Genomic DNA, 9,555 nt, shown 5'->3' with positions numbered 1-9,555 from the left:
GGTGGTGGTGCAGGTTACAGATTTCTAGGTATAAAGTAAAAATAGGGTTTGTATTATGTCAAATTGGTAGCGGGTTCTAACTGTGCCTGGATTTTCTTATTTTCTTTTTGTTTGGTTTGTGGTTTTTTGCTTACAAAGCCCAAAAATACTGAATCACTTTCTTCCACCCAGTCATGTTTGAAAACTAGACACCAGAAGGAAACATTTCAGTGCAAAGCTAAATAATGGTTCAGAACCACAGCCTCCTGCCCTACAGCCACTGGTGATAAAAACGAGAGCTGATTCATTTCTTGGATTTTAACCAAGCATTAGCCATAAGACTAAATATTTGGTAGCTGGAAACCCAAAGGAGGAAATATTAATAATGTAGTATTGTATTTATGATTTATGCTATTATGATTTTACTATGTAAACAGAAGATAATGGGATTGAAGTAAAATGTGAGAACAGTCTGAATATCAGGAAACGCTTCCTGACACAAACCCACGTTAGACTGCCTGATACCGTCCCAAGGGAAGGGGTGGAAACGCTGTTGCTGGGCTCCCGGAGCGCGGGGGGCCACCAGCCTGGGCCCGTGTGCAGCGTGAGCGGGGCTGGCTCCCACTGCTCCTGCTTTGCGGGAAGCGTTCCCCCGTCCCGAACCCGGGAGCTGCGGCCAGCGCGCTCCCTCTTAGCAGGTGCCCGACGCGGGAGAGCAACAGGGCTCTGTGAGCTCGGCGCTTGGCCGTTTCCATCCAGAAGAGCTGCCGTTTCCCCAGGAGACTCCGTGAGCGTGGCGATGCGCACATTTGCTGTCAGGGGAAACATCGGGAGGTGTCAGCCGGGAGGAAGAAGTACAAATGTTCGCCGGTAATTTCGTGGTCTTTGAGCACCGGTGCGGCCCTCGCTGCTGGTGGCCACCGGGGAGGGTGGCTGGAGCAGGAGAGGCGTCCTGAGGCATCTCCTGCAGGGGCCGCTGGCAGCCGAGCTCCGCAGGCGGGGCTCCCCTTCCGCCGCCCGGGGCGGTTCCTCGGGGCGGTCACGCCCGTTCCAGGTGCCCCGCCCCGCGCCTGCAGGAGCCCCGCGCACCGGGCGGGAGGCGCTCGCCATCCCACGGTGCCGCGGCCGCTCCCGGTGCCGGCGGGGGCCCCGCTCCGCCCCGCCGGCGGCAGCTCCCCGGGGCGGGCGGGCGGGCGGCTCGCTGCGTTCCACTGGCGGCGCGCCGGTGCTGCTAGCCCGTCGGGCGCGGTGGCCAAGTGGTAAGGCGTCGGTCTCGTAAACCGAAGATCGCGGGTTCGAACCCCGTCCGTGCCTGCCGAGGCAGCGCGCTACGCTGGCAACCCCGCCGCGGGGAGGCCGCGGACGCCGCCTCGTTTGCGGCCCCTTTTTGCTTTCTATCGCGGATGTCGGGAGATCCGCTCCGCCGCCCAGCGCAGCGCGGAGGCTGTGGATCCCGAGGAGCGGGGAAAACACATGCTGTGGGCCGCCGCAATGCCCCCTGGAACCCCACCGTGGACCTAGTGGGGTATTCGCAGTCCCCGTGGGTCTTTGCCACAGCGCTGATGCGGAGGCTGTGGGCGCTGTGGTGAGCTCACGCGTGTCTTCAGTGCCGTCCGTGGGTTGGCAGCTTCCACCAGCCTGGCTGCGGGGAGGAGGCATCGGGCAGGGGCAGAGCCCTGCACCCTGGAACCGCCCTGGTGCCGGCCGTGCTCCCCTGCGCATCATTTCTGTGCTTCCTCGCAGGAGGGGTTTCTCTGTGTTTTGCTTCGGGACAGTTGTCTTGAATGCGATGAATAGTAGTTAAAATAAAGATGATGTTTGCGCTGTGCTGCTGTGGCAAGCGTTGGGTGAGCTTGGAAGTGATGAATCTGTCGTGGTGTTACTTTCTCTGTAGGTGCTGGGTTTGATGTAATGCTCCCACATAGAGTCCTTAAATGGTAGATGGAGAACGATTCCTGGACTAAACAAATACAGCTATGAAAAGCTTAGTGCAGTTGTACACTGTTTACACAAGAATTGACCTTGATTGCTTGATTTTTAATGGGTAAAGCTGTGTGAAGCTTTACACATGTGCAAGGGCATTTCTGTTGGCTCTGTATGACCTCACTTTGATTATTGCTGCTTTCAGATAGCTTAAAATATGTAAAGAATAAAATAATTTCACTGCAAAATCCCATAACCGGGAAGAGCTGAGGAGCCCCTTCCGAAAAACTAGTTGCTTCCTTCGATGCTTTGAGAAAGCTGTTGTTTGCTGTTTAATGGTCACACTTAGCCTGGGACTGACTGGGTAGGAGGCTGTTTGCCTCCCTCTGTAGGTACTAGAAGTGTGAAGGTGCCTGGGGAGGTTGATACAAAACTGTTGTGCAGTATGTTATTAATAAACCACAAAAAAACCCACCATAGTACATTTTGATCTAAGAAAAGGAGATGCAGTTTAGAACTTGTTTAGAAACATACAGATACAGTTTTACTTGCACTTTACAGTGCTGTCAAAATCCTGTCAACTTGTTTGGAAGCTTTTGAGGATGAAAGGTTCAGCTTTGAAACCCCCTGCTTTGACCTTTTCCTCTTTATTCTATATTGTCTTGCACCAGAATGTCAAACCAAACTGTTTCTCATGATTCGAAAGCCCTCGTGCAGCTTTTGCAGAGAACTTCAGGATTCCGTGGGCTTGTTTCTGGCTGAAACCAATTGTGAAACAGAGGTCCTCCCTGAAACAGGCTTGCCACCCTATAAACCTGAGCAGTTGAGTCTTGCCCAAACCTGTGCCATGAACCCAGGACTAAGAACCTGGTATTTCAATAAAGCTCTGGCATTGGTGTTCTCTGTGGCCATAGCGCAGCCAGGCAGCTTACTGGTTGCTTCACTTCAGTCTCTGCAGAACTGGAATATTCACTTCTAACTCCCGGGTGTCTTGTCAGGAAGGTCCTTTGCAGGCTCTTTGCCCAGCTCCTTGGGGAGGGGCCCACAGGAAAGCTTTGTACCAGGGCTGCTGGTGTGAATCTTCACTCTTGGAACAAGCTCACCTGCCTGAATCCTTTCTGGTTAGTAACACACAGTTCTGTGTGTGCCATCCTGCTCCCACTGTTGTCTTCAGGCTTCCCCAGCTCTTCACAGACAGACTGATCCCAGGGCGCAGGTATTTTCTTCCAGTCTTCAGGACCCATCTTTTAGGGCTGTTGGTTTTGCTCAGCACACTCCTGGTGTGTGATACAGGCCCCTGTAATGTGAAAAATGATGTGTTGGTTGTAGTAGTCAAGAAATTCCAGAGCTGTTCCTGTATGGCAAAGACTGGGTGGAGGCCTTGCTATACATACCACATTTCAACAGGTAGAGCTTTCAGAGCACTTTGTCCCCTCTGAAAAGCTCTAATTGGCTCAGGATGGGAGCCCTGCCTCTGGGCTCACAAGTTTACACCGGGGCAAGGTGCTGTGCAGCCTTCTGGAGACAAACTGCTGCAGCCCTGACTCAATAATAGAAGCTGTGGTTACTTAAGGTGAGAGACTTCTTGCAGCAGGAGCTCAGGATGTGAAAGGCTGGCCCCACGTGTGTGTCTGTCACCAGGCGTGTGTGCTGTGCTTGGCCTGCCTTACCTGGGACAGGAGCACTGTGTGGTGCGTTAACAAAGCTGGAAAACAAAGCTCACTCTGGTGATAAGTTTGATTTTGGTTTTAGTTGAGTAGTTACAGTCCTGAAGTGCCAGTCAGCTTTAATCAAGATGCTTATGCTCTGGTCATGGCTGTGCTGGAGATGGTTTTGGTTTGAGTCTTTTTTTTGGGGGGGGGGAGGGAGAATTGTTTATTTTGGGCACAAGTCTTGACCAAAACCATGTAGATTTTTAGGTGCCCCATTTGAGTTGCTTTAAGATCTTTGATTTTATTCCAGAAAACAGTGAGCAGTCTCCCTCTGAATATAACACCTCTGTTAAATGAGGTGTTACTAAGTGAGGATTAAAATGAAACCCTTTTAATTACCTAGTAAAAATACATTACAATTAATGTACTTAAAAGATATTTATGCTGGAAACCTTGGCCATATTTAGATACAGCTTTTCCTGACCATTCTGGTCTGACAAACCGGTTATTCAGAATCCAGACATCTTCGCGACCCCTTTAAAATAAGAGTAAAAATGACTCAGTTATAGCAGCAATGTTTCTGAATTGTGCATTACATGTATTTCTGAGAGGCTGACTCAAAACACTTGCTTTTGAAAGGTAAGATGTGAATGGGGACTAAAAGCATGATGTTCTTTGTTCAGATTAGAATCGCGTTTCCAGGGCTTTGCAGCTCTCCAGAGTGTCTGTCGTGTCCTCCCTAGGGTCAAACTTCAGCAACTGAAAAACAGTGTGTTGGCAACACAGGAGGAGCCGTGTGTCTGGTTCAGAGAGTGGTGAGATCATGCGGAAGCCTTGCTCAGCCCTTGCTGTGTGGAGCCGGGCAGGGGGATTTTCCCAAACGCTGCTCAGACCTGCTTGTCCTATTAATAACGTGTAGGATTGTCTTCCCACCTCTTTGCTTTTGGGGTATCACTCCATGGCATGGCTTTGGGGGTTAACAGAAAAAAGGGGGGGAGGAAACACACACACACACGCCCCGCCACGCCCCCCCCCCCCAACATTTCAAGCCCTGAAACCTTGAACTTCGAAAGAGAAGGCATGTGCTGGGTTGTGCAAACAGAGCGTGGTGTGCCAGGGGTGAGCAGGGCTGCCTGAGCCATGTGCTGGCCAGAGCCCTGCTTTTGTACATGGTAAAGGACAGGGCCAAGCTGGGAGGATGCTCAGCCCCTGCAGCACAAAACTGCACTAACAGTTCCTGCAGGTTAGGCAGTAAATGTACAAAGTGTTTTATAAAGCCATGACTGCAGTGAGCCCACCACCAAACAGCTGGGGAGGAGACACGAGCTTATATGAGGCAGGAGAACAGGATTTGCAGTATCATCTGAATCCCAGCTCTATGGCTGAGCAAATTAACCCATGAATAAATAAACCCCAAACTGTGGAAATCTTCGCATGGCTACAGCAATGTGATTCCCGTTTCTGTTATGACTGGAACTTAACGGACTGCTAAAGTTTGACCAAAAGGCATTTCTTGTGTCAAAATGAAAAATTACAGATCAAAAGGGTGACTTTGCAGACAAACATATCGATCTGCAGCCGGGGTGACACAGACTTCCTGGAAGAGAGCCCAGAAGCATGTCTGTGTTTAAAGTCAAATGGCTGTAGCCTTTTACCACTGATGAATAAAAAATGGTTTTGTCTGCATGCCGAAGGCTCGAGCAGAAACCGAAATTACTCCATTTGTTCTGCCGGAGGAGCAGGTACGTGTTTGTGAATAGTAATCCACTGGATGCTGCAGTATCCAGCAATGTAAAAAATGGCAGTGAGATAGGAAATGTGACTTTTTCCCCCATTGAAAACTCTGTTTATGGCAACTGTAGAAGAGGCAAAGTGAGTCTCTTCATTCTGTGTGCAAGGGACAGTTACTGGAGGCCCCTTCTCTAGAGAGATGAGGAGGGGAGCAGTGGTTAAGTTCCTCTGTGAGGATCCCACTTGTATTTTTGCTTTGGTACAGGAGTGGCAACTCTTACAGCAGCCATTCCCGAGGCTGCTGCTGTTGTCATCTCTGATTAGATACTAATGACAAGGTCCAGGGAGACAGGATGAATGAAGGGGTCAGCACATCATGCTGGTGCTGCTCCTCTGAGAGCAAGGTGTAACATCATGAGTGGCAGCAGTGGGACTGTGACTGAGCTCTGCGGGCACCCAGGGGAGGGAGCAGGAGTCCTGACTCTCATGTGTGTAGTGCAGAGCAGTGCTCCATGCCTTGGGTTTCCCAGGGAACCCCTGAAAACAGAATTTAAATGGAAAAAGGGGTACTGAGTGGCAGCAAGTGGTTCTGTGAGGCCCAGAAGTGCCAGCTGACACTCCAGGCGGTGTGTCTGAAATGAACTTCAGTTATTCAGGGAAGAAGGAGCGAGGGGGATGGATGGGAGATTTCTGATCTCATCTCCTGTCTCTTTAACCTCAGCAGCACAGGGCCTGCTGCCCACAGAAGCCCTGCTCCTCTCCCTCTTTCAGGTGCTTATTCAGGTTTCTAACTGTAAACTGCATGAAAGGAACAGAGGTTGTGGAGTCTCCATCCTTGCAGATGTTCAGAAGCCATCTAGACACAGTCCTAGGCAGCCTTCTTTAGGTGACCATGCTTAAGCAGGGAGTGAACCAGGTGACCTGCAGAGCTCCCTGCCAACCTCAGCCCTTGGTGATTCTGTTAAACTCCTCTGCCTTTAAAGTCTGTTCTGTTTGCTGCTGCCTGAAAGACCTGAGGCCAAACCTGCTCCTGTACTAACAGCAGTGGCTTCTTCAGTGTGTGCTATCTCTGACTGTGGCTCGCCATCTCATTTGTAGCAGCGGTAATTCAACCTCTAGTGCTGAGTTGGTACAATCATCTAAGTTAAAGAAGTTAAACTGTGGATGAATTCAAGGCAAGGACAGCCTAATATAGAATTTAATGTTCACTGTCTTCGAAGAAGCTATAACAAACCTAGAGGGGAAGCTTAAGCTTAAGCAAGAGATGGAGCAATCAGCCAGCATTGCAAGTGTGTTAGAGGGTTCTTGGGAGCCCCAGCCTGCAACTTTTACATCTTGCTGCTGGGCACTGTGGCTTTCATTGAACCCAGACAGTCACGAGAGTCTGATGGGACTGTGAGGACTGTGCATGGTCCATGGGATCCTTTTCACTAATTTCACAAGGATTGTACCCAAGTTCAGACACGTATTTCATCACAGCAAAGGAAAGCAGAAGGCACATGAGGCATAGCTGGGTTTAAAGCCTTGTTTCATACTCTCAGGGCGTAAATGGGAGGAGTAATACTGTGGCAGCATCTTTAAGACAGCATCTTGTATAGTCCTGTGGACGGGGTCCCCTCTCAGTAGTCACTGTAGTGCTTTGGTGCCCATGTAGGACCTATGCAGGGAGAAATGAGCTCCCACTCCAAGCCTGAGCCTGCTCAGTGTGAGCCTTTGCTTGAGCCGAATTCCTCACCCCTGTCCTTTCATCACTCCAGGCCCAACTAAAAGAATACTTGTGAGCTACCAAATATAGAGTGCACACAGTTTCACAACTGGAACTTGCAAATGCTGGAGTGGATTTCATGGACTGAAGCCCCCCAGGGAGGGAACATTACAGTAAATAATGCTAGTGTATTTGTTTAATCCCTGAAGATTGTGGAACATAGGATTAAAGTGGGCTAAGGGGATTTCCCCATTGACAGCTGCTCCTGTGTGCACAAACACACACACCATTTCTTTATCTGTAACTCATTCAGCCCTAAAGAATTTCAGCTGCATATGGCCCTGTGCATAACATGACTGTTGATTCCACATCTGGTTACACGTATCTGTCTCCCCCAGTAATTGTCTTTAATAGACACAATTGGGGATGAGGTAGTTGTACTAAGAAGAGACATAGCTCTGTGTTTGAACAGGAAGCCATTATTTCTGAGCTTAATCATTGCTTATTAGTCCTGTGATTTTTCTCCTCTCCCCCCTACATGCACAAGCACACATGCTTTAAATGTGAAGGTCCCATTATGGTGGGGCATTCATCTTGTATTGACAGTGTGCCAGAGGTTCTCTGAATGGGCAGAGCCTTGGCCAGTGAGCAGAGAACCAGACCATGTCGGAGTGGTGACCAGATGCTGGAGCTCACTGGTGTTACGTGGGTGCTGAGAGCTGAACAGCCAGGTTGTAGTAAGGATCCTGGAAGGACTGCAGTTTTGGTAAGTCTTTAGTAGACGTGGCTGCTCAGTGTTGCTGCAGAGGTACATGGGGCAGGCCATGTACCTCTTCCCGTACGTCATATGTGCCCATTTTGAAACTTTTAATCATAAACTTGTTATTCATGTTGTTCTGATTTAAACAAAAATCAGACCCTGAGCCTCCAGCATGGATTCATGTTTTCAGGTGAAAACCAGGGAATTTCATCCTGTGCCATCATGGAGTTTCAGTTAGTTCTCTTGCTACATCATGTTCAAGTTTAACTTCTTTGACAACCCAGTCTCTTTGTCAACAAGGCCTGATGCCGAAACACCAAGCTCTTGGCTACAAGCCATGCTTGCTTACAAACTGCTTAGTACCACACGCTGGAGAGTTAACAAATCAATGGATCTGCGTGCAGAGAGAGTATTGCATAAGCATAGGCAGGGTTGAGAAAGAAAAACTGAGATTAATGCATGCATGCAATTAGCCCACACTGCATCCACAAGGTCTAAGGGTGTCCCGGTCAGCCTCCCTCCTGACTTTGGAGGTATCACACCAGAGTTCCACTTTGTGAAGCCTTTGTGGAGACTTATAAAGGAGCTGCTGCATCTTGTTCATGGCTCTTGTAAAAATGTTTTCTCCTTTTCCAAGCAGGGCTATTTTCAGAAGTGGTAGAATCTATTGTTCCGCAGTTATTGTTCTGGGCTATTGTTGGCCTAATGTTATTAGTGTATTAGCCCTTTGGCTGCCAAACGGCTTGAAACAAACTACATGTGTTTATTTTTAGAATTGTGAAAGTTGTGGTGCTTTTCAACTTGATACGCTTGGGATTGCATCTGAGCTGAATGCAGAGCTAATCCTCTTCCCAGCTCCCATCCAGGCAGGGGCTGTAGTCATGCATTCCCAGCAGACGGGTTCTGCACACCGTGGAGAGCAGCCAGCAGGTATTTGAGAGAGGAGATGAAGTCCTAAGACCTGACCTTCTCAGGTACAGAAGTACCTCCTGCCAGGGGAAGACTTGCCTGAAATGTGCCATATCCAGTTACCACCAAAGGGCTGCCAGTGGAAGTGGGTACAGGCTGCCAGCAGCTGAGCATATCCCATGGGATGGGTTCCCTGTGTAAGAGCTCCTGCTGGGCAAAGGCGTTGTGTGAAAGTCTTGCCCTGTTCTCATGGAAATTAAGAGGCACTGCACATGAGTACCGGTGGGGGCAAGATGAAGGCAAGAGGCAACATGTATGAGGCTGCTGAAAGCAGCAACTGAAACAGTTGGTCAGGAGATCGCTAAGCAGGATGCCATCAGCTTAATTAGGAAGAAACTTCTCCATTCCCTGGCTCACGTGTTTCCTTCCATACGCATAGGTACATCACTCGCTATGAATGTGTTGTGCTCAGCATTGGTCTGTGGTGTTCTGAGCAGCTCTTTGATATAGAGGAAGGGCAAAAACAGTCTTAAAAAAGAATGAGTAGAAGAGGCTGGTGAATGTGATGTGCAGTCTGTGTAACAGTCCCTAAATTTCTAAAGGCTGAGGCCTTTCCTCATTCAACCCAAGTGATTTAATGTGGAAATCTTAATTTCTGTCAATACTCAGTGGGCATCATCCCCGCAGAACATGTTATGTGTCACCATTCATTTCTGTACCTTCCATCATCTTATTTCCAAACTGCTCGTACAACTTCTTTGTCTTTCAAACTTTTTTGCCCATGGCCCATGATTCACTTTGCATTCTGCTATAGGTTTTAAACACCATGTTCCTTGGCTCTAAATGCATCAGGCTTCCAGCCAAGGAACATGTTCTGTGTAGAGGATGCTTCACAG

The 9,555-nt window shown here is 49.1% G+C and overlaps 1 non-coding gene across 1 annotated transcript; it reads left to right on the top strand.

Moving 5' to 3' along the window:
• The first annotated feature begins 1,221 nt into the window (after positions 1-1,221).
• TRNAT-CGU (transfer RNA threonine (anticodon CGU)) lies at positions 1,222-1,293 on the top strand. Its single transcript has one exon. It is a non-coding gene; the product is annotated as a tRNA-Thr (tRNA).
• The last annotated feature ends 8,262 nt before the right edge of the window (positions 1,294-9,555 follow it).

The sequence above is a fragment of the Pezoporus occidentalis genome, unplaced genomic scaffold (assembly GCF_034315485.1).
Source record: "Pezoporus occidentalis ecotype Australia unplaced genomic scaffold, CSIRO_AGI_Poc_V1 ctg160, whole genome shotgun sequence".
NCBI classification, from domain to species: domain Eukaryota; kingdom Metazoa; phylum Chordata; class Aves; order Psittaciformes; family Psittacidae; genus Pezoporus; species Pezoporus occidentalis.
This window is presented reverse-complemented; position numbering and strand designations above follow the sequence as displayed.